The sequence below is a fragment of the Loxodonta africana genome, chromosome 3, assembly GCF_030014295.1.
Source record: "Loxodonta africana isolate mLoxAfr1 chromosome 3, mLoxAfr1.hap2, whole genome shotgun sequence".
In the NCBI taxonomy this organism is placed as follows: Eukaryota; Metazoa; Chordata; class Mammalia; order Proboscidea; family Elephantidae; genus Loxodonta; species Loxodonta africana.
This window is the reverse complement of record NC_087344.1, coordinates 67,418,010-67,441,913: the sequence shown is the minus strand read 5'-3', so window position 1 is coordinate 67,441,913 and position 23,904 is coordinate 67,418,010. Positions and strand designations below refer to the sequence as shown.

The following is a 23,904-nucleotide window of genomic DNA, read 5'->3' as shown; positions in this document are numbered from 1 at the left end:
CAGGTCTCCCAAAGAAGGGGGCTAGTCCTGGAAGGGGATAATGGGCTCATATTGACAAAGCTCCCAGTCTTTCACCTTGTACTAGCAGACCCCACCCCACATCCCCAACCAGGCCTTCCCTTGTGTTGCTTCCTGCCCTCATTCAAACCCTCGTGTCCTCCAGTCTCCTTCCTCCCCAGCCCTGGGCTCCACTCACCACCAGCTCTCAGAGCTCTCGGGGGCTGAGCTGCGATGTCTGCCCCCTCCCCCCACCCCGCCCCACTACAGTTTCTTGCTTTGCATCTGGTTTTGAGGAAGAGATTTTGTGTTCACCTTGCTGATTCTGCTCAAACAGCAACCACAGCTGCCAGCAGAGGTTCCGTAGGGCTTTGACCACTTCCATGGTCAGGGACAGAGCTTTCCTGGGGTGGGGGGACTGCTCCTCCCTGCCCCTCAGTCCCCACTCCCCCAGCACTGACTTGCTGTGTGACCTTGGGCAGGTCACTGGACCCTGTCTGATTTCGGTTTCCTCATCTGTACAATAAGTTGGCTGAAATCCCTTCCACTTGCGTGAACAGCTAACGTCATTTCTCCCCTGGACTCAAATGTCTCACTGCATCATCCTCCTTATTCTCTCTGCCGCCAGTTTCCAGGCCTTCATCCACATGGCCCAAGTGGGAACTTTCCAAAATGCAGGTCTCTAGCCAGGCCACCGCCCTGCTCAGGAGCTTCCCGTGGGTCTTCAAATTAGCCTAGATGTGGCCCTTGCCTCCCTCTCCTGACTCTCGCAGCTCATGGCTGTGCTCATAAACTGTAATTCCATCCTTGCTGATGCAGCAAGCTCCCATCTGTCCTTCCAGGTCCAGTCAGGCCCCCTCTGTGATCCGACCCTGAACTCCCCACCCCTCAGCAGTCGGCACAGGCTGTGCTCCCCGGTCCTGGGTTCACACTTAACGTGCTGATCACACAGAATTGCTCTTACCTATGCCTACCTGGTTCAGGTCTGTGCACTCAGCTCAGGGTCGCACGTGGAGCAAGCACCAGGGGATCTTTACTTAGTTCATGGATGAAATGCACCGATCCTTCTGAGCATCAGTTTCCCATCTGGAAAGTGGGGATAACGATAATCCCTACCCAGGCTTCCTCACAGGCAGCCGGAGCATGACTTGAGCCGATTCGTGGGGAGCATTTTTGCTTGGTGTTAACTACCAGTCCCCTAGTCAGTCCTCCCTGACCTCCATGCTACCCTAGAAGCCCAGATGGGAAGCCCGCCCTGGCTGCTGTCCCGGGTGCTGAAAGGAACTCACCGACCTCCCAAGGGATAAGGAGCCAGCCCTAAGAGGCTCAGCCAAGCTGTGACCTTTCCTTGCCTTCCAGTCTGTGGTGGGGTCCAGGATGAGCAGGCTGCCCCTCCTTTCATGAGACTAGATCCTGAGGAATGTCCAGTAAAAACATAATGCACACCACAGACGTAATTTTAAGATTTCTACTAACCATTTTAAAAAGTAAAGCAACTGGTGAAATTAATTTTAATGATATATTTAACCCAGAATGTAAAAAATATTATTTCAACATATAATCAATATAAAAATTACCAGTGAGATATTTTACATTCTTTTTCCACCCCTAAGTCTTTGAAATCCGGTGTGCGTTGAACATGTATAGCACATTCTCAATTCAGTCTGGCCACATTCCACGTGCTCAATAGCCAAATGTGGCTAGTGGCTACCATGTTGGACAGTACGTCTCTGGATAGACAAAGGCAGTGACCTTGAGCAAGTCAATTCAGTGTTCTCTGAGAAAAGGGCCATTGTGAGGGTTCAGGGAGATGTAGGGAAAACTCCCAGCAGAGTGCCAGAATGCAGTATACCCTTCCCTGAACCAGGGCAGGCAGGCAATTTGGAGCTCCCTGTAGACTTCTTAAGGATACCTGTGGACTGATATTAGCCCTACCTCAGAAAATCTGGGGGAAGGGTACCCCCCATCCTCACTCACCACCCCTACAACCTATCTTCCTTTCCCCCACCTGCAGCCCAGACCCAGGAGAGGAGAGGCAGGTTGGAACTGGCACTTGAATAGGCACATTAAAATACAGTTGGGTTTAATTCACTTCCATGAGGCACCAATTAAAAGGAAATTAGGTGTCCTGGGTGGCCTGAGGGGGGACCTGGGTGTAGGGAGCAGCTGACTTCTGCCTCTCTGGACTCTTCCCCCCAGGCTTCCTCAAGCCAAACTTGGCAGCTCCTGGGGTCCCACAGTTGGGACTTTCTTAGGACCTATCCCCATTACCTCCTATATTCCTCCCTCCACTCCTCCAAGACCATCTGCTCCTGGAAGGCCCTCCCTCCCCCAGCATCCCCAACCCTCTCAGGCCCTGAAAATACATGCTATATGCCCAGGGCAGAGGAGACGCCAGGCTCTGCTGTATGAGAAGGGGACAGTGTAGTTCATTCCTAGCTGAAGCATCTTTTTTCTGTGGGGAGGCCAGAGTCACATGCAAAGGAGGAAAGTGTGGGGTAAGGGAGGAAGACCCCGAGGACAACACTTCTCTGTAGGCCTCAGTTATAAAATAGGGTGGGATATGGGAAGGGTTGGGGTAGAAGACTTCTGAGGCCCCTTCTAGCTCTGACGTTTTAGAATCCTATCATGTGATGCTGCATATGAGATTTGGTACAGACAGTAAGTCAGAAGTGCTTTAATTTCTCAGGAGAAACTAAGATAGTCTTTGATCAGGGGAGGTTTCCTGGAGGAGGTGGATAGATAGACTGGAGGAAGGAGAACATGGAGGGTGTTCTAGATACGAGGAACTGCATGTGCAAATACTCATACACACACTGGGCGTTCAAGAAGGAGATCACCTTCTGGGTGGGATGACAAGACCATAGGTAAAGGAGACTGGAGAAGTATGTTGGAGCCAGATAGCAAAGGGCCTTGGACACCTGAGCAATGAGTTTGGATTTTATCCTGTAAGTAGTAGGGAGCCATAGGAAGTCTTCGAGCAAGCAACAACATTATACAAAAGAAATAGGATAGTCTAACGTGGAAATGGAGGCCCACGGGGAGGCTGCTGTAGAAACCCAGATGAGAGATGGTAGGGATTAGGACTAGCGGGCACGGTGTGGAAGAAGCAGCTTCTGGAGACATGCAAGAGTAGAATGGACCAGACTAGATGAATGCAGGGACTGGGTAGGGGCAGGTGGCATCAAAGATGATGGCCTGGGTTCCGACTTGGATAACTGGGTGGAGAATCATGTCTTCACTGGGACGAGAACCCAGCAGTCTCCTGGGGGAGGGGAAACCATTCATCTGTCCGTAATATTGAGTACTGTGTTAGTTTCCTTGGGCTGCCATAACAAATTACCAAAAACTTGGTGGTTTAAAACAACAAAGGCTAGAAGTCTGAAATTACGGTGGAGGCAGGAAAGAATCCTTCCCTGCTGCTTCTAGCTTGTGGTCATTGCTGGCAATCCTTGCATTCCTTGGCTTGTGGCAGCATGACTCCAGTCTCTGCCTCCATCATCACATGACCCTCCCTGTGTGTGTTCTCTGTGTCTGTCTATCCAAATCTCACAAAGACACCAGTCATTGGATTTAGGACCCACTTTAATGCAGTAAAGGAGCCCTGGTGATGCAGTGGTTAAGCACTTGGCTGCTAACCAAAAGGTCAGCAGGCCAAACCCACCAGTTGCTCCATGGGAGAAAGATGTGGCAGTCTGCCCCTGTAAAGACTACAGCCTTGGATACCCTAAGGGGCAGTTCTATTCTATCCTATAGGGTCGCTATGAGTCAGAATTGACTTGATGGCATTGGGCTTGATTTTTTTGTTTTTTTAACCCAATATTACCTTTATCTGGGGCCTTGATGGTGCAGTGGTTAAGCATTTGGCTGCTAGCCAAAAGGTCAGCAGTTCGAATCCACCAGCCGCTCCTTGGCAACCCTGTGGGGCAGTTCTGCTGTGTCCTGTAGGGTTGCTATAAGTCGGAGTCGACTCGACAGCAGCGGGTTTGTTTTTTTTGGGGGGTTTATGACCTTATCTTAACTTGATTACATTTGCAAAGACCCTGTTTCCCAAAAAGTCACATTCACAGTTACCAGGATTCAACATATCTTCTGGGAGGGACACAATTCAACCACTATAAGTACCTACTACACACCAAGGAATGTGCTGGGAGTTAAGAACAAAATAGAATACACATGGTGTCCGCTCATGGAGATCATGGTCTAGTGGAGGAAACAGACTTCAGATAGCACATGGATAGATGTGCAATTACAAACTAAAGGAAAGGAGCAGAAAACAAAGCAACTCACCCCAGACTGGGGCATCAGGAGAAAGTGATGCTTCATCTCAGCTCTAACTGGAGGTAGGTATGAGCTAGACACAGTCAGTGGGATGGACAGGGGTATTCCAGACAGAGGGGACTGTATGTGCAAAGGCCCTGGGGTGAGAGGAGCATGGAATGTTCCAGAAACTGAAAGGTCAGTGTGACCGAATCATAGAAAATGAGAGATAGAAATGCAGGAGATGAAGCTAGGGAGACCAGCAGGCCCTTCAGAGGCTTAGGACTACAGTAAGGGTTTTGGTCTTTAAGACCAGTGGGAAAGCCAAGGAAGGGTGTTGAGTAGGGACCCATGTGATCAGATTTCTGTATTAATAGGATTGCTCCGGTTGCTGGTTGGGAAATGAATGTGTGTTTGTGTGCTGAAGAGTGAAGGTGGATGCCAAGAGACCATTCTTACAAAGGAAACTAGAGGAGTGCTACAGAGAGGGGGAATGGAATCTATATGTATGTTATGGGTAGAATGTCAGCCCCTGGTGTGGATCAGGCTTGTCTTGCACACCTGGATGGATGGAGGTGCTCTTGGAGGTGCACAGGAAGAAGACCTGCTTTGGGGGAGATGACTGTGAATTTGACCTTGGGCGTGACCTTATCTTGATTACATCTGTAAAGATCCCAATCATCTCCCTTGAGATACTCTTGAGATGGCCAAGGGGAGATGGCACATCAGAAGTAGGCAGTTGGACACACACGACTGGAACTCAGCAAAGGGACTGGGCTGGAGTACTGACATAGCAGGAAGCCAGATCGGAGTGGGCTGTACAGTGAGTGGGTGGTGAAGGAACAGACGGTATAGACAATTCTTAAAGTGGGGCTATAAAAAGGGTGAGGGGAAGCTCAGGGTCTGCTGTAGGCTCAGAAGGTGGATTAGCTGGAGAGAATGATGAAAGTTTTCCAGGAATGGAGAGGCTGCCCTTACCCCCTCTGTAAGATCCTACATAATGATGGACCAAAAATAACCAGCCCCACCACCCTGTGGGGGGGGGGGGCAGGGTCTTGAGGCCCAGAATGGCTATCATCAGAGAGATTGATTCTACTCATTTGCTGGGCTTCAGGCCAGCCACAACTCCTGAAGGTGGGGTGGGGGTGGGAAGCAGGTGGGTAGGCACTCGACAAACCTCGTCTCTAAGACCTTCTGGGAGAAGAGAACTTTGGACTCTGTGGGAACTCCCAGGGCACAAGATGGAGATGCATACACGGGGTCCCAGGCCCTCTGCAGCCGTTGTCCCTGCTCCTCCTGAGCAAGCAGGAGCACAGCTGAGCCCTCCCCCACAAGCGTCAGCTCCCCCACTGGGCCTGCTCTGGGCTGGTAAGTCCCCATCCCCTGTGGTGGCACAGCCCAACCCCAGCCATCAATCTAGGCATCCCTAGAGTCACCCAAGAAAGTCAATATTTAATTTTGGGCACCATGTTAATGCCATCGATCACCAGCTCCCCCCTTCCACTTCCTCAGGTTCATTTGTCACTTCCTACCCACTGGTGGGGGGTGCTGGGACCCAGTGGAGGCTGAGCTCAGCCTGGAGTTGGCACAGGAAGACTGGACTGCATGGGGCGCTTCCCCAAGCCACCCAGCATCCCGTTCTCCCTGAGAATCACTGGTCTGCACTGTCTGAGTTCCCAGAGCCCTACCCCTGGGGAGGGCGGAGAGGTCAACTTTTCTTCCAGGTAGGGGGTGAGTCTATTTGTCTGTGGGGTCCAGATACAGAGCAGGTGAGGTGGAGGATGGAATGAGTGAGAGAAGTAATGTGGAAGGATAGAGCCTGTGGGATGCACTACCATGGGAGAGATGTTAAAGCAAATCCTGAGACCCAGAACCCAAGACTGGGCAAGCTCAGGCTTCTGGAGCCCCTCGTGGGTGCCAGTGCTGTGCCCACGTGCTCATGCGGAACCCACGTGCTCATGTGGAACCCATGTGAGGACCCTGAGACCAGGGCCCATTTCTAGGCCCAGAGAGGAGCTTGGGGTAGTGAGCTTGGAGGCTTAGAGCCCACCTGGGCAGCAAAAGAGGGGGCCAGGGGAGGGCAGGACCTGCCCCAAGACTGGACTGGGCCCACTTCCACGGTTTGTGCTGTGTCAGCTCTGTGGATCCAGTTATGGGCAGGCGGGCTGTGCCTGTTGGCATCCTCCCCAGCCCATCCCCTCCCCCACTCTCAGGAAGGGAACAGGGCCTACTTTGGAGGCCAAACTTGGGGTCAAAACCCAACTCAATCCTCAACTTGCTGTGTGACCCTGGGCAAGTTAAATAACCTATCTGAGCCTTAGTTTCCTCCTCTGAGAAGCCTCTTAGAGCCTTGGTCACTTTGTACAGTTTTCAAAGGGCCAGGAACAGGCAGGGGAGGCCTCAGTGGACTAACGAGGTGTTCCCTAGGAAGCCTCCACACTGAGCAGCTGCCCACAATCTTGCTATCTCTTACTACCTGTGGGCCGCTCAATGTCAGGCCTGGGCCAGGAGGGCACCTTCATGCCCCTCGTTTTCCTGAGTCCATCTCCAAGACCATGTCACTGCGGGGACAGTCGGTCCAGCCCTGCCTCCTAGCACTGGTGGCACAATGGGCAGACTGAATATCGCCTGGGGCACCGGCAAGGCACGGCAAACACACGTACACACATAAGCAGGAAAGACATTCTGCTTCGATGAACTTATCCAGAATTTTGCAATTGGAAAATCCAAAAAGAAATTGTTTTCATCATACAAGTAAAGATTATGCTTCATGGATTAGTGTTATTTCTATTATGAATTATGTATGGGGAACATCTGACGCCTTTCAGTGGGTAGGGAATCTAAATGTCTTAATCTGGCTCAGCTGACCCCAGTCATGAGCTGCTCATGGACTCCTCACTGGCCCAGCTGACCCTCTCTGAACTGTTTAGTCAAGTCTTGAGCCAGGAGAGCCTGACTTGGTTGTTCATTTCTTCACTGACATGATGCCAATGATGTGCCAGGCCCTGGGCTGGTTATTGACAATGTAAAGATGAAGAAGACAGTCTCTAAGAAAGAGACCAAGGAGGAGGAGCAGGGAAGGGAGTAGGCTTTGTTTCTCCTGCTCAAAACCATCTGGCAGCTTCTCATTGCTCTTAGAATAAAGTCCAGGCTCCTCACCATGGCCCATGAGGTGGGGATGACCCTGCCCCTACCCACCATTCTGACCACGTCTCCTGCCGCCTTCTCTCACTGACTGAGTTCCAGCCACATGGCCTCCTTTCTGCTCCTTAAACAAACATCATGGCTTCTCCTACCCCAGGGCCTTTGCATTTGCTGTACTCTCCACTTGAAAGGCTCTTACCCCAGTTGTCTGAATTGCTGGTTACTCATCTTTTGATTGACACCCCATTTCCACCTCCTCAGAAGCCTTCCTTAACTACCCTTTTCCCCTCTGAGTAATTTTTTGTCACATCACCCTATTTCCTTCCACAGCACTATTTCTCACCATCGGAAATGAAATCACCTGTTTCCTGTTTATTGTCTGTCTCCCCCACTAAACTGTGAGCCCCTGAGAGCAAAACAGGGTTGTATTCACTGCGGTACATACAATTGCCTGCCAAAGTAGGAACTTAATATTGTTGAATGAATGAATGAATGAAAAAATGTAAAGTCTAGGGTTCCCATAGGACATCTAGTGGGGGTTGTCCAGGAAGCAGTTAGAGCTGAAGGTCTGGCCCTCTACCCTGCCCTAGGCAGACTGTGTCTGTATCTATGTGTGTGTGTGTGTGTGTGTGTGTGTGTGGGCATGCGCTTGCACGTTTGGGGGGCACTGCGTGTACACGCCTAGGAAGGGGAGAGCCCCGTAGGACACCAGCCTCAGGGCATGCATATTACAGAAGGCGTGTTCCTTGAATACTAACTAACTGCTGGATAGACAGCCCTGGCTTCTGCTGAATTTTTCACTGTCAGGGCCAGGGGTTGATTGAGGTTGGGGGTTGGGAAGACAGAGCAACCACGTTCAGAAGGCCAAGTACACTTCTGTGTGTGTCATGTGCAGCTGTTTAGGTAGGGACTTGCACACAGGTGGCCGCACATGGGTGCCATGGGCACAGCTGCATGTCTGAGCATGCCCTTCGCGTCCTGATATGCAGTGCACACAGATGGATTGTATTTTACACACCATCACTTCCAAGCCCAGCTGAGGGAAGGAAGAGCCCTTAGAGACCGTTGAGTTCCACTCCCTCCCATTGTACGTAGAGGAAAGCTGAGGTCCACAGAGGGGAAAGGTTACTTGAGACCACACCATGAGTGGTGGAGGATCAGGGCTAGAGCTTAGGTCTCCTGAGTGTTTCCCTCAGCGAACATCTATTGAGCACCCATGGTATACCTGGTGACACTGGGGACTCACTACACTGAAGAAGCCCACAGTCTGAGAAATAGGAGCTGGACAAGAGGGAGGAGAGAAGACATGGACCTGAATAATAGGCCCCACAGCAGGAGGGGTCTTCTTCCTGTGGGGAGGGTGTCAGGGAAGACTTCTTAAAGAAGGAAACACTTGCGTTGAGCTTTGGAGACGAATTGAAAGCTCAGCAGGCAGAGAAAGGGGAAAGGGCACTCCAGGTAGAGCGTGCCACGTAAGCAAACACACAGAGGCATGAAACAACCTGGCAAGTTTGGGGAACTGGAAATACTGCGGTTCAGGGCCGAGAGGAGAGTGCAGGGAGAATGGGCTCAGAGAGTGAGGCCGCAGAGGGACGCAGGTTCAAGGCCGAGGACAGGGGTTTGGATTTTGTTGTGAAGGCAGCAGGGAACCACTGAAGGTTTTAAACAGGCAAGACATGGCTTTTAGAAGGATTTCTTAGCTACCAAGGAGGAGTGGATTCAACAAATACATTCTGAGCCCTTACTACGTGGTAGGCACCATGCTGGGTGCTGAGGATATGATTTTGAATGAGACACACAGTCCCAGCCCTGTACTGGGGATACATACAGACGGGTGTAGCAGGTGGGAATCTTGGCACACAAGCCCAAGGGTGCAAGAAATATCCTGCTTCTGAATTCTCTTTAAATCATCTCCAAGTGATTCACTCTAAGCCCTTTCCTACAAGGTGGCTGAAAATTCTCTCACCCCTTATTGGGGCCCCCGCCTATCTCCACTTAGTTTAGTCTAAAGGATCTGCTAGTCCCACCTGCACCTAAGCATGGAGGAGGCGCCTCCTGTCTTTGGTCTACACTGATCACCACAGAGATGCCTGATGTCCTAGGCCACTTGGTCCCTTGAGGTCCAATGACTTGGCTGTTCCTCTGCCACTTTGGGATACCAGCATCATTACTGAGGCAAGGGCCGGCTCCAGCCTCCCTAGGTCACCACCACCCCATCCCCCACAGCTCCTGTCCCCTATTAGGGGAAGGGATGCTGGGCACAGGCCCCTATCACTCACAGGACCCTCATCCCTGCCCCCTGCAGCCAGCTGTCATCTCTCCTCTGTCACTGTCCTTACAGGCCTGTCCTGTCTCTCCTCCCCATCCCTCGGGAACACCTAGCACAGTTGCTTCCAGGAGTGTAGCTTTTTCAAAAATCAGACTTCAAGTGACCTTTGTGTTCAGCCCTACACAACTTCCCTGAGGCTAGGAAAATCAAAAGGATTGGTACCAGCCTGGAACTGGGAGAGGAAAGTACAGGGGAGCAAACCAATTAATATCTCAATAAACTATCCTGCCACGAGAATAAATACGAGAGGCCAGGCAGTGAGTGCTCTTAGAGGGGCAGGTGTGCACTGGGGGCCGTGGGACACCTAACGACGAGGGGCACCTAACTCACACCTGGGGGTCAGGAAAGGCCTCCCAAGGAAGGGAGCCCTGAAGACACCCAGGATTAGGCCGGGAAGAGTGTTCCAGGGAAAGAGAGCAGCAGGAGTGAAGGCTTTATAGTGAGAGCAAAAAGGGGTGTGAGGAGCTAAAACTTGCAGAAAGAGCCTGTGAATCTAAGGTTCCCATAGGGGCGTGTCCAGGAAGCAGAGCTGAAGGTGAGAGTGGCTGGGAATGAAGAAGTTGGGGCTGGCTAGTGAAGAGCCTTGGAAGTCCCAAGCCAAGGTTTCATCTTGACCATGAGAAGCCATTGAAAGATTTTAGTCAAGGAAGTGGCACCAGCAGATTTCTGCTTGGCTATGGAGTATGATGGTGGAGGAGGTAAGACTGGAGGCAGGGAGAACACTGGCAGGTGCTGCAGGGATCCAGGTAAATGATAGTGGTGGGCTGGACCAGTGGCCCAGTATGGAGAGAAGAGGACTCGTTCTAGAGACAATGTTGAAGAAGGGACAGAACTCAGGACTTGGAGTTGGGGGACAGAGGGGAGGTCAGAATTTAGGATGTCTCCTGTTTTCTATCTGGGGTGAATCCCCAAGATGGAGCAGATTGGGGATGATGGTGATGCCCACTGGGAAAGCTGGACACCCAGGGAGAGGAAGGAGTGGGAGGGAGATTGGGGGGACGCCCCTCCCCCACCCCTGCATTCCGCCATTCCCAAACTTCCCGCTAGATGGCGGGCTGGTGCTAGAAGACCGGACTCTGCCTCCTGCCCCTCTCCCCAAAGGGGTGGGCCTCGACTTGTACCCACCCCTCTCACCACGTCCCTGCGCCCCTCAACAGGTCACCGGGGCGCTTGTGTTTTGGGTCGTCAGCTGCCCGCACTCCCCATGACTGAGGCCTCCGTCTCTAGGACTCAGTGTTGGAAGCATCAGCCTGTCTGTGCCAGCCACCCCCGCACAGGCCCTCGGTGGTTCTCTCTGCCGACGTATACAAGTTCTTTCCTTACTTGGGGCCGCCTCAGTCACGTCAGCCTCGAAGACTGGCCGGCTCCCGCAGATATGTCCTGCAGCCTCGAGGTTTCCTAGTCAATGGTGTCTTTGTCGCCCCCCGAAGCCTTTCTTCTCTCCAACCCCACATTGGGGAAGAGGCCCTCATTCCTCTCACTTCTGTCCCTGTTCCCAGGGCCAGGCCCAGCTCCAGTCCCAGACGGCCACATACCCAGCATCTGGGCCTCTAGGGACTTTGGGGACAGGATCTAAGTTCGGCCAGGGTTAGGCGGAGCTGTATAGGAGGCGGGGTCTGGGGTGGAGTCAGGGAAGGCACCCAGCCCGTGGGTGTGGTCCAAGGCGGAACCAGGGGCATAACCAATTGAGGGGCGGTGTCAGAGTGGGGGCAGGGGCCGTGGCCGACCAGGAGGGTTGGTCTCCCGCGACCCCACTTCGGTTGCCCGGCAGCCCCGCCTGCCCTGGCCCCCAATCCAATAGCCAGACAGATCTACCCTGGGGAGACTGCCGGCCCCACTTTAAAAGAGGTCGCTTCCTGGGAGGGGATGCACCCCGTTCCCTGTAACTGCCAGGCCTTGCCAGGGGAGAAAGGAAGAGGGGCGCATTCTCTGGGCCTGCTCCTCACCCCCTGCGCAGCTGATGAACCCTCCCCCCAACGTGATTCCAGTCCTTTCTGGAGAAACAGATGGAGGGCCTGGGGCTTGAGCCTCGATGACAGGGAGCTGGTCAGGCGCCTGCGCCCCCACGTGGCCCTGCCCCCCTTCTCTGGCCGTCTGTGCTCAGGCCTGGAGCCGGCTCTAAAAATAGACCAAGACGCTGGATCGTGCCCACTCAGGAGGGGGGTCTGGGAGGCCTGAGTCACCCTGCCGGGAGATCCCCCTCCCCCCACGGGAGCCGAGGCCGCCTTGATGGCCAGACATCACTCCGACTCTGTTGGCCTGATTCTGAGCTTTTGGCTGTGCCATGCCCCGCTCCCACGTCCGGGGAGCGGGCCAGGAGATGGCGGCCCAGACCGGGCGAGCGGTAGCAACCACAGCCGGCAAGGATTAGGAGTTCCCGGGCCTGATTTATTTGATTGTTTTTGTGCGTCTGGCGGCGGCGCCCCCGCCTGGCGGGATAGTCAGGCCTGCACCTGCCCTTCCCTCCCGCCCAGGCCCAAGAGCTATTCTAGGCTTCTGGGTGGGGACCTAGGCTTGGAACAGCAGCGGTCCCGACGTGGATCTTAGATGTTCTGGAGCTAACACCCCCATTCTACAGATGAGGAAACTGAGTCCTAAAGAGAAAATGGGGCCTGTCATGGATTGAATTGTGCCCCCCAAAATATCTGTCAGCTTAGCAGGGCCATGATTCTCCCTATTGTGTGATTTTCCACCATTTTTTCTGATTGTCCACCATTTTCTGTGATTTTCCTATATGTTGTAAATCGTATCACTATGACATAATAAAATGGATTAGTGGCAGTTATATTGACGAGGTCTACAAGATTAGGTACTGTTGTAAGCTAATCTCTTTTGAGATATAAGACAGAAGTGAACAGAGAGACGGGGACCTCATACCACAAAGAAAGCAGTGCTGGGGGCAAAGCGTGTCTTTTGGACCTGAGCTGCTCCCTGACCAGGGGAAGACCGATGACAAGGACCTTCCTCCAGAGCCGACAGAAAGAGAAAGCTTTCTCCTGGAGCGGGCACTCTGAATTCGTACTTCTAGCCTACTGGACTGTGAGAGAATAAATTTCTCTTTGTTAAAGCCATCCACTTGTGGTATTTCTGTTACAGCAGCACTAGGTGACCAAGACAGGGCCCATCATACAGCAGAGTATGCTGTGATAGTCCTGGATTCAAATCCCAGCTCTGTCTCTTAACACACAACTTGCTCGCCTTCTCAGATCAGCTTCCTTACCTGTAAAATGTTGAAGTTGGGGATGACAACCAGGTTTATGGCTCATTCGTTTGTAAAATGGGAATAACGATACATAGTTAGGATTGTCTTATCGATTAAAATAATTTTAAAAAAGCAGTGGTGGTGTATTGTGAGTTACACATACCTGGGTTCAATCCTACTCAGCAAGTCAGTTACCGCGTCTGGCACCTGTTTTCCTTCCCCTGGGGCTGCACAGAGCAGGATTAATGGGTGTGGTGTGGTGTGTGGTGTGGTGTGCGCTCTTCCCAGAGAGGCGCAGCTAAGGCGATGTGGGGCAGGCTCACGGGGGTGCTCGGGAGGATGTGGAACACTATATCCTGGGGTGTATTCTGGACCTGGATGGCGGGCAACCTGGGCTTCAGACTGGCCTGGCTCCCCTCACCCCACTCCCCATCCGGGAAGGGAGCCTGCTTGGATTTTAGGTTTAAGGCCCACAAATTTGAGGAATAGAAGGGGCCGAAGAAATCCGAAGTTCAGCCTTCTCTTGTTGCTAAAGGATGGGGACTCCCCGTCCCCCGCCCTGCCCCGCCCCAGGCCAACCAATGCATCAGGGCAGATCCTGGGCTTGAAGCCAGGTTCCCTAGCTGGGGGCTTTTTCCCCACTTTCCAACCACCTCTCCTCTCGTGTCCAAACACCAGTATAAACACCATTTCTGAATGGTCAAGGCTGATGGATATTCCATTTGGTTTTATTTTTTGTGTATTATTTGTTACTGAGGGCTCTTCATGGAAAAACCTATTTTATATCTGTCAGAAATGTCATTGATCTCTGGAAGCCCCATGATCTTGGCTATGTGAATATCAAAACTGGAGGCAGGGTCATGTTTATTCTCATAACATGAGTTGCTGTAAATACCGTGTGGCTAGAACATTCACGCTTGGGTTTTTTTTTTTTTTCATTGAAAAACACATAAAGAAGGTACTGTTATACCCCCCGAGTTACTGATGGGGAGTTGAGGCTCAGAGGGTTAAGCTACTTGCCCAAAATTTCACAGTATATAGGCAGGATCAGTCCCAAGCAGGCTTGTCTATCTTTCCCTGGCCCAGGTATGTTCCACTCACAGGAAGTCTTTCCATGACTGTCCAGATTATCTGAAACCCACGTCCTTGCCCAGCCTCCGCCATTGGTGACATGCAGTACTCTTGACAGAAAGGCCTCAGTTGCTGAGAATGAGGAGGGTACAGTTTGGCTGGAGGGACTGTCAGAGACAAACATGGGTGTGAGGTGCTGGGCAAAAGTCCCTGGTCAATCATTACCAAATCAAAAACCAAACCCATTGCCATTAAATTGATTTCAACTCATAGCAACCCTATAGGACAAAGTAGAACTGCCCCATAGAGTTTCTGAGGAGCACCTAGTAGATTCGAACTGCCAACCTTTTGGTTAGCAGTTCAGCTCGTAACCACTATGCCACCAGGGTTTCTGGTGACTCACTAGCACCCCCAAATAACAATAATGTTAATAATAGTTAACTTTTTTGAGTGCTTATGATATGTTTGGCTTAGTTTCATGCATTATTTCATTTAATCCTCAGAACAATTTCATGGGATTAGGTGTTATTATTATCACCCCATTTCACAGATACGGAAACTAAGGCTCAGAGAGGTGAAGGAATTTGCCTAAGGGAACAAAGCCAGGAAGTAGCAGAGCCAGGAGGAAACCATCTCTGAGCTTTGATTTTATTTCCTCCTTTGATGAAAAAGCTGGGGTTTTCACCCTGAACTCTCTCTTCCCTTCTCCATGCCCACAGCCTCCCTTCCTGGCCAGGTTGTCTGGCTTGCTGGACCCAGCCCCGGGTACTGCTGGGAGGAGGTGGGGCTGGGCAGCAGCCAACGCCTCTCTCCACCCAGAGATTCCAGGATTCAAAGAATTTACAATTCTGATGATTCCAACTGTCTGAAGCTCTTGCACGCTAAGAAAGAACACTCAGTCCCAGAAGGTTCCCTCCTCAGCAAGCCTCAGCCCCCAGGAGACTCCCTGGTTTGCACTCCATGGAGGGGATTTCCCCCCAGAAGGGGCTGGGCCCCCTTCCTCCATTCATGCTGCAAGTATTTATTTCTGTTACAGGCTGTGGGGATAAAATAGTAGCAACATGAGCTCCTCCTGGGGGTTACAGTCTAGCAGGGCACAAGGACACTTAAATCAGTGGCATGTAATTGATTACACCCCTTCCACCCCTAAGCTTCTGTTCAGATCTAACCGCCTCTGGGAGACTGCTCCCAGTTGCCCACTCCTCTAGCCCCAGTGGGAAGGAAGATGGAGACAGCCAAACTTAAACGTGTTGGGGGGCAGAGGAGGTCAATGAAAAGAGTGTGTGTGGTGGGGTGGTGGAGGTTATACACCATCATAAACAAAAAAAAATCAAACCTGTTGCTGTGGAGTCGATTCCGACTCAGCAACCCTATAGGGCAGGGTGGAACTGCTCCATAGGGTTTCCAAGGAGCGCCTGGTAGATTCAAACTGTTGACCTTTTGGCTAGCAGCCAAACTCTTAACCACTAAACCACCAGCGTTTCCATATACTGTCATAAAAGTATGTACAAAATAGCTGGCATGTACTGAGTTCCAGGACCCGTGCTCAGCACTTTAAATGTGTCATCTTAGGTAATTGTCGCAGCATCCTTGTGAGCTAGAGACAATTCTATCTTATCAACTCCAAGAGGTGAGGTGATTTGGCAAAAGTCACATAGCCGGTACATGGTAGAAGGTAGAGTTTAAACCCAAGTGTTGGGGTGGGAGGCAGGAGCCCCTACTCTTAGCCACTATGCTGGGCTCTTATTCGTGTTTTACAGGTGAAGATATGAAGGCCTAGAGAGGCCTAGGGATTGTCTCAAGGTAACACAGCATAGCAGTTGAGTTGGTTGGTACCAAAGGAATGCCTGGGTAAAGGAATACAAACTATCCAGCCAGGGCCTTGGGAGGCCAACTCTTGCCCCTGAGGTCTGGGATCACGGGGGTGGGGCGGGACTGGGGGTCCTTACCACCACCAAGTGGGCTGGTCCAGCCTGAGTTCACCCTCATCCCTGTTCTAGGAGGTCCTGTGTTATGGGGCAGAGACATTCTGGAATGCCCTAGAGATGTGGGTCATACTTCACCGCCCCTCCTGAGCCTGTTCTAAGATGTCATCTCTGTGTCCTTCCCTGGGTAGGCCTGGGGAGGTGGCAGGTAGATATGGGAAGAAGTTTTAGTCCTTTGTCCTCTGGGAGTTTCCAGCTTGGCTGTGGAGTGGGGGAGTCACCTGTGTTGGGGGTCCTTATGCCAGCAAATCCCTAAATGTTCCCTCCTCATCATGCCTCAGCCCCAGGAGACTCCCTGGCTTGTACTCCCTGGAGGGGAGATTCTCCCTAGAAGTGGCTGGGCCCCCTTCCTTCATTCATGCTGCAAATATTTGTAAAGCACCTAGTCTCCGTCACGGCCTCTGGGGATAAAATAGTAGCAAAACCAGCTCCTTCGGGGGTTTACTAGGTGCCAGTGGTAGAATCTCGCCTTCCACACGGGAGATCCTGGTTTGAGTCCTGGGCAGTACACCACATGCACAGCCGCCACTCATCCGTCAGCGGAGGCTTGCCTGTTGCTATGATGCTGAACAGGTTTCAGCAAAGCTTCCAGACTCAGGTGGACTAGGAAAAAAGGCCTGGTGAGCTACTTACGCAAATCAGCCAATGAAAACCCTACAGATCACAACAATCCTATTCATAACAGATCACGGGGTGATGGCACAGGACCAGGCAGCATTTCATTCCTTTGTGGATAGGGTCACCACGAGTTGAGGCCTGACTCAAACTAGGTGCCCGTATCACAAGAGGGGCTTTCTCTTTGTTGTTGCCTCCTTTAATCCTTTCAACATCCCTGTGTGATAGATACTGTCATTATCCCTGCTTTTCAGATGAAGAGGTTAAGTGATTTCCCCAAATTAAAAAAAAAAAAAAAAAATTTTTTTTTTTTTTTTTTATATATACAGCTGGCAAGAGCTGGAGTCAGGGTTTGAACCCAGGTACAGGTGATCTAATACCATGCTGTACTGCAGGATTTGGGGAATAGAAGGGGCACAAGAATCCCCAAGTTCAGTCTTCCCTTGTTGCTAAAGGGCAAGGACCCTATAGGTCAAACAATGCATTAGGGCAGACCCTGGACTTGAACCCAGGTCCCCAGCTGGGGGCTCTTTCCCTACTTTCCAACCACCTCCCTCTTTTGTCCAAATACCAGTGTAAACACCATTTCTGAATAGTCAAAGCTGGCAAATATTCCGGTTGGTTTTATTTCTTTACATATTAGGTCTTGTCATTTAGGCTTCTTCAAGGAAGAATCTATTTTATATTTGTCAGAAATGGCTCAAAATATGGTCCCTGGGCCAGCAGCATCAGCATCTCGTGGGAACTTGTTGGAAAAGCAAATTCTACTGAACCAGAAACTCTGGGGATGGGACCCAGCGATCTGTGTTTAACAAGTCTTCCAGGAGTTCCTGCTGCATGCTCAAGCTTGAGAACTCCTAGTCTACGGCCTTATAGTATTGGGGGGACTGCAGGGCCCTGGTGCCCCAGGCAGAAAGCAGAGTTGAGTTCAAGTCTCTACTTCACCACTCCCCAGCCGTGTGATCTTGAGACTTAGATCTTGATTCTTCGCTTTCTTAGCCTGTGAAATGAAGGGGATATCAGTGCCAGTGCCTTACCTCCTAGGATTGTTAAATGAGATAACAGACCCCATCTGACAGATGAGAAAATGGACTCTCAGAGAGGGCCCTGCTGTGAGTGTTCTTTTCCATAGGGGATCCTACTCTGTGGGCACGTCCCAAAAAGATCAGTTCACACCTAGGCTCCATCCTTGCCTGCTGTGAGACTTGAGCTATCTTCTCACCTTCTGTTTGCCCATTTCCTTATCTTTAGAATGGGGATGGTTATAGTGTCTCGGACTCATGTGGTTGTTATGAGACTAAAAGGAGCATCTGAGTATAGTGCCCAGCACTTTAGAAGAGCTCAGTAGATGTTAACCAGTTGCCACAGCATCAATTCCGACTCACGGTGACCCCATGTGTGTCAGAGTAGAACTGTACCCCGCAGGGTTTTCAATGGCCAGTTTTTTTGCAAGTAGATTTTCAGGCCTTTCTTCTAATGTGCCTCTAAGTGGACTCAAACTGCCAACCTTTTGGTTCGTAGGCAAGCATATTAACTGTTCGCACTACTCAGGGACTCACCAATAAATGTTAGCTGCTGTTATTAAGGAAACCCTGGTGGCACAGTGGTTAAGAGCTACAACTACTAACCAAAAGGTCTGCAGTTCGAATCCACCAGGCGCTCCTTGGAAACTCAATGGGGGAGTTCTACTCTGTCCTGTAGGGTCGCTAGGAGTCGGAATCAACTCGACGGCCTTGGGTTTTGGTTGTTTAAGGTAGAGCCAGGATCAAACACTGGTGTCCCAAGTCTTCCAAAGGCCTTTACTCTACCCTGGTCAGAATATGATGAAGAGTTTAAAGGAGGTCAAAGAATGTGGGAATTTTAAGAAGCAGAATCTTCTCCTTGGAGTTTCATAACCTCACACTATTGCCATTTTGGGCTGGATAATTCTTTGCTTGGGGGAGGGCGGCTGTCCTGTGCATTGTGAATGTTCAGCAGTATCCCTGGCCTCTATCCCTGGGATGCCAGTAGCACTCAGCACCAAGTTGTGACAAACAAAAATGTCTCCAGATACTGTCAAATGTCCCCTGGGAGCAAAATCATTCCCGGCTGAAAACTACTGAAGTACAGTAGTCAGGCAAGGTGTTTTCAGTGCTTTAACCCACCCGATTAGGTGGTTTACCTGTAGGTTGGGAGACTGGGACCCAGAGTCACATAGTGGGTAGAAGTAGGACTGGAACCCAGGACTTTTGTGTCTGCTGCCTCTCCACAGGTCCCGCAGAATAGGTGGCCAGAGGCCAGGGGGCAACCAAGCTGGGGCCCAGGATACCTGGTGTGTTCTCATTTCCCCCCTCAGGGCCCACCTACCCTGGCCATTGACACACACATCCACAGCAGTGCCCATCAGGGTCTGGGCTCAGCTCTCTAGAATCTCCAGGGCAAATCAACCACACAGGTGCCCAGTGCCATGAGCTAGAAGAGAGGTGCCCTGGCTGGGCCTGCAGCTGGCTAAAGTCCCAGGGCCTTGGGTGTCAGTGTGGAGCTCACCGTTTGCCTGCAGGGGAGGTGGGGCATTAGCGGAGTGGAGTGCTGGCCTGCACGCTGGGACCATAAAGCTGCCAGCCAGAGGTGAAAGATAGGTCTCCCTGCCACAGGGACGCCAACAACCATGGAGACGTGGTGGCAAGGCTGATTTAGGGCAGGAGAGGGAGGGAGGGAAGATGAGAGACAAACACAGCCAGAGATGCAGAGATACAGAGCCAGAGAGATAGAGGCACAGGTACAGAAATACAGACACAGGCAGAGCTAGAGACAGAGGGAGACACACAGAGGGACAGAGAGAGGGTGCAGAGACATATATACGGAAGCCAAGAGACAGGGACAGGGAAGCTCGGAGATAAAGGGAGACAGAAGACAGAGACATAAAGATGCAGAAAGTGTGAGAAAACACAGACTGAGACAAGAGATACAGAGAGACAGAGACACAGATGCAGAGACACAGATCCAAAAATAGAGGGAGACAGAAGAGCAAGAAACAGAGAGACAAAGGCAATGAGGACTGGAAAGAAGACAGAGACACAGAAAAGGAGAAAAAAGAGCCAGAGAACTATCAGAAAACCAGAAGCCAGAGAGGTCTCGGGGCACGGACACAGAGAAAAGAGGACAGAGACAGCTGGGAGAGACAAACAGAGACAGGACCGAAAGACCTAGAGAGACCGAGGCAGGCAGAGGGACCACGGTCCTCTGGTTTAAGTCACTCCTCTGTGATCCAGATGCTGCCTGTGTGTATGTTTGTGTGGGGGCACACATCTCCGCATACATGTACTCTCACGTGTGTGCTTGTGTGTTGGGCTTCCAGCGGGTGCTGGTGGGGATATATGTCTGTGTCTGAGTGCTTGGACAGTGCTCATGTACATTTATCTACTAATTCCCTAGTGGGTACCCTGAGGTGTCAGGATCAGCTATTGCGCAGTGAGTAGCAGTCAGTGGACAGGGCCCCTAACAGAGCCTCTGTGCTTATTAGTGGAGAAAAAACTAATAAACAGAAAAATACCAGAGCTTTTTTTTTTTTTGGCAGACTGTGGTTTGTCATACTGTGGTGGCTTGTGTGTTGCTATGCCACCAGTATTTCAAATACCAGTAGGGTCACCCGTGGTGGACAGGTTTCTTCAAAGCTTCCAGACTAAGACAGACTAGGAAGAAAAGCCTGGCAATCTACTGCAGAACATTTGCCAATGAAAATCTTATGGATAACCCCAATTCTTAGAAAAGGACATCACGTTTGGTAAAGTAGAGGGTCAGCAAAAACAAGGAAAACCCTCAATGAGATGGATTAATACAATAGCATCAACAACGGGCTCAAACATACCAAAGATTATGGAGATGGCACGCAGGACTGGGCAATGGTTCACTCTGTTATACATAAGGTCTGCTCGAGTAGGAGCCAACTGGATGGCAACTAACAATGACAACAACATGTAGAGATTTTAAACAGGATGATGTGATAAGGAGTGACTCGGGGTTCCTGTGGATTTGGTGGTCAGGGAAGGCCATTCGGAAGAAGTGACTTATGAGGTAAGGGCTGGGCCAGCAAAGATCAAGGAAAAGTCCTTCCAGGCAGAGGGAAGCGCTGGGGCAGAAGCCCTGAAGGGAAACCAGCTTGGCGAATTCAGGGCTCAGAAAGGCGGCCAGTGGGGCTACAGCTTTTGAGGCGAGGCAGCTGTACATGAAGGCAGAAACCAGATCACAAAGGACTAGACAGGGCGAAGGAAGGCTCTGGATTGTATTCTGGGTGAAAGGGAACTGGAGCATTTGAGTGTGAAGGTGAAATCAACTGATACAGGTTTAGAAAGGTCCGGCTGGCTATTGGGTGGGCAGAAGAAGTAGAGGGTTCCAAGGGAGCAGGGAGATGAGGTGGGGGTTCTTGCAACAGTCCAGACAAAAGATAATGGTAGTTTGGGCGAGGATGGCAGCAGTAGAAGTGCAGAGAAGTGGGTGGCTGTGGACTGTGTTTGGGGGACAGTATTGACAGGGTTGGATGGGGATGGCAGAGGAAAGGGAGAAGCTGAGGATGACTCCTAGATTTTCAGCCTGAGCAACTGAAGGAATTGTGGTGACATTTACTGGAATGGGGAAGGCAGGGATCAGCAGATGTAATCAAGAGGTCTGTTTTGGTCATGAGTGATAAGCCTGTGTGTGTGCGTGTGTGTGTGTGTATGTGTTTGTAGCCATACGTACACACGCCAGGCCCCACGTGTGCATGTATGCACATGGAGTCCCAGGTCCACTGTACTAGGCCATGATATTCAGACCACCTCTACTTGGCTACATGGGGCTCCTGGGCCTGTCCTGGAACCAGGCCCTGTCCCTGGCTCTGCACCATCTCCCAGCCCCAGGCGCTGCTCCTGCCAGATGGGGATTCCCCAGTGGGCACGCAGCTGGGGCAGTGGGGTGGGTGAGCCCTTGGGTACTACCTGACATCTGGGCATACTACTGCAGACCCAGGAGGCCTTGGCAGCCCCGCCTGGCAATGGCAGGCAGGCTCCAGGGCAGCTGGTGGCGATTAGCAGAGTTGATTACCTCGTGGTGATGCCATCTGGGGTGAGGGCACTGAGCCCAGCCCCACAGGGTACCCTGCTTGCTGGTGTGCAGAGCTTTCTGGGGCTGAATGCATGTAAATGTGTCAGCTAGCTGCATGTATATGGGTATGTGTGTCAGGGTATGCATGCCTGAGTAGATGCTTCTGTGGGGGCTGAGTCCGTGTGGCCACTTGTGTCTGTGTGCACACATGTGTATGCGCTGTGGGTCTGCAGGTTTCACTGTGTTTGCATATATGAATATGTCTGCGGGTACACGTGTGTTTCTGTGTATATGCATGCATGCATGCGTCTGTGTACGCATATCCAAGTACATGAAGTGCTGTATGGGTGCATTGAGAATTATGCACCTGTCTGTTTATGTCCAGGGATATATTTGTCTGTTTATGTGGATTCATCTGTGCTCATAAATGTGTCTCTGTGTGCCTGTTTACATGGAGATGTATTGTGTGTGTGCATGTGTGTGTGTGTGTAAATGTTTCTGGAGTCAGGTGTGTCTGTGTGAACATAAGTGTCTACATATGCCCGCGCATGTGCTGTGAGAGAGCATATCTGACTGCATGTTTCTGTGTGTGTGCACGTATGTGTTGGAGGGAGGAAGGGACACAGCACATTTCTATACTGTGTCTATGATAGTGTGTCCAGGTACAGGGAGTACTCTGGGTGTGGCTATTCTTGTGAGCATCCTTGGGGTGGGAAGACATCGGGACTCCTCACATTTCTCCATCCCTGGCTCTGGCTGTTCTGGGCCTAGCCTTCCCCTTCTGCCTGGGAGAACCCAGGTCTGGGACAAAAATAGGGGGAGGGTGGGAGTTGCCCAGGATGGCACAGTGGTTACAAGCTCATGCTGTGAATCCAGGCTCACTGGGTGTGGGTCCCAGCTCCACACCGACTAGCTGCGTGATCTTGGGCAAGTTGCAAGGTTCCTATGCCTCACGTTTCCCCATGTGTAAAATGGGGCAAAGAATAAAATTCTGCTTGGTGGGGTTGCAAGGGTTAAAGGAGTTAACTTATGTGAAATTCTTAGAACAAAGCCTGCCCTATATGTGTTTCCCGTTATTTTCCAAGTGCCCACCACTGGAGTGGCACCCCCTGGGAAGACCTGGCCTGTGCCTACTCACCCTTCAGGCCATAGCACCCACAAAGCCCTGCCCCTGCCACTTCCTGCCTGCTGAACTCAGCGCTTCCCAGGCCCCACCACCACATCTGGGCTAGGCTCCGGGCAGGGACCACACTGGGGCGCCTCCATGGCCGTGGTCAGGGTTTCCACTGACTCAGCATCTCTGGGCCTGGAGGTGGGAAATCCCAGGCCTTCCCCCATCCCAATCTGGGTTAGATGGGGCCATAGGGCTACCACTGCACCATTTTGCCTCTACAGGATTCCCTCACTTCAGAGCACCCCAGTTGCTCTCCCCTCAGTCCCCACGCCCACTCCCACCACTCCTGGGACTCTTGAACCTACTTCTCATGGCTTCTCAGCATTGGTGACCAGAATCTGTTTGCCACCTCCAAGGGGAGATCTTTGTCAGAGCCTGATCATCCCCCAGCCTCTGGGCAGAACTAGAAACGTTACCTTCTTTCTCCTCCTCAGAAGTCCAATCTCTCATCCAACCTCATTCCCTCTCACTTCTATGGACCCTGAGTATAAAGTGACGCCTCCCCATCACTAAAGCAGAAGCTAGAATCCCAGGCCGCACACTCCCTCCGCTAGGGCCGCTAGGGATGGCAACAATAATGGTAATAACAAGGAATGTTTATGGAGCTCCTCCTATGCGCCAGACCCTATGCTAAGCACTTTCACAGCCTTTAACTCATTTCCTGCTCACAGCAGCTCTGAGGTATAATCATTATCCCATTTTACAGATAAAAAATGGAGGCAGAGTTAAATAATAAGTTCTTAGCCACAAAACTAGAGCGATGGACAGAGCTTTGAACCCTTCTAACCTCATGGAGAAGGAGCCCTGGTGGTGCGGTGGTTAAGCATCTGGTTGCTAACCAGAAGGTTGGTGGTTGAAACTCACCAGCCTCTCCTCTCAGGAGGAATCTGCTTCCATGAAGATTTACAGCCTTGAAACCCTGTGGGGCACTTCCGCTCTGTCCTGCAGCGTATCCTTTGGCTTTGGTTTAACCTCATACAGTAAGGAGGAATAAGGGGACTCATTCAGTTCTACCTCTCTGGGACTGAGGCCAGAGAGGAAGGGGTTAATTTAGTACTCCTACCCATTC

General features: G+C 51.4%; 1 long non-coding RNA gene across 1 annotated transcript; it reads right to left on the bottom strand.

The window, feature by feature from the left end:
• Window positions 1-17,206: 17,206 nt before the first annotated feature.
• On the bottom strand, window positions 17,207-23,883 carry LOC111752044 (uncharacterized). Its single transcript, XR_002787032.2, has 2 exons — window positions 23,700-23,883; window positions 17,207-17,603 (listed from the first exon to the last, which is right to left on the bottom strand). It is a non-coding gene; the product is annotated as an uncharacterized LOC111752044 (long non-coding RNA).
• Between the last annotated feature and the right edge of the window lie 21 nt (window positions 23,884-23,904).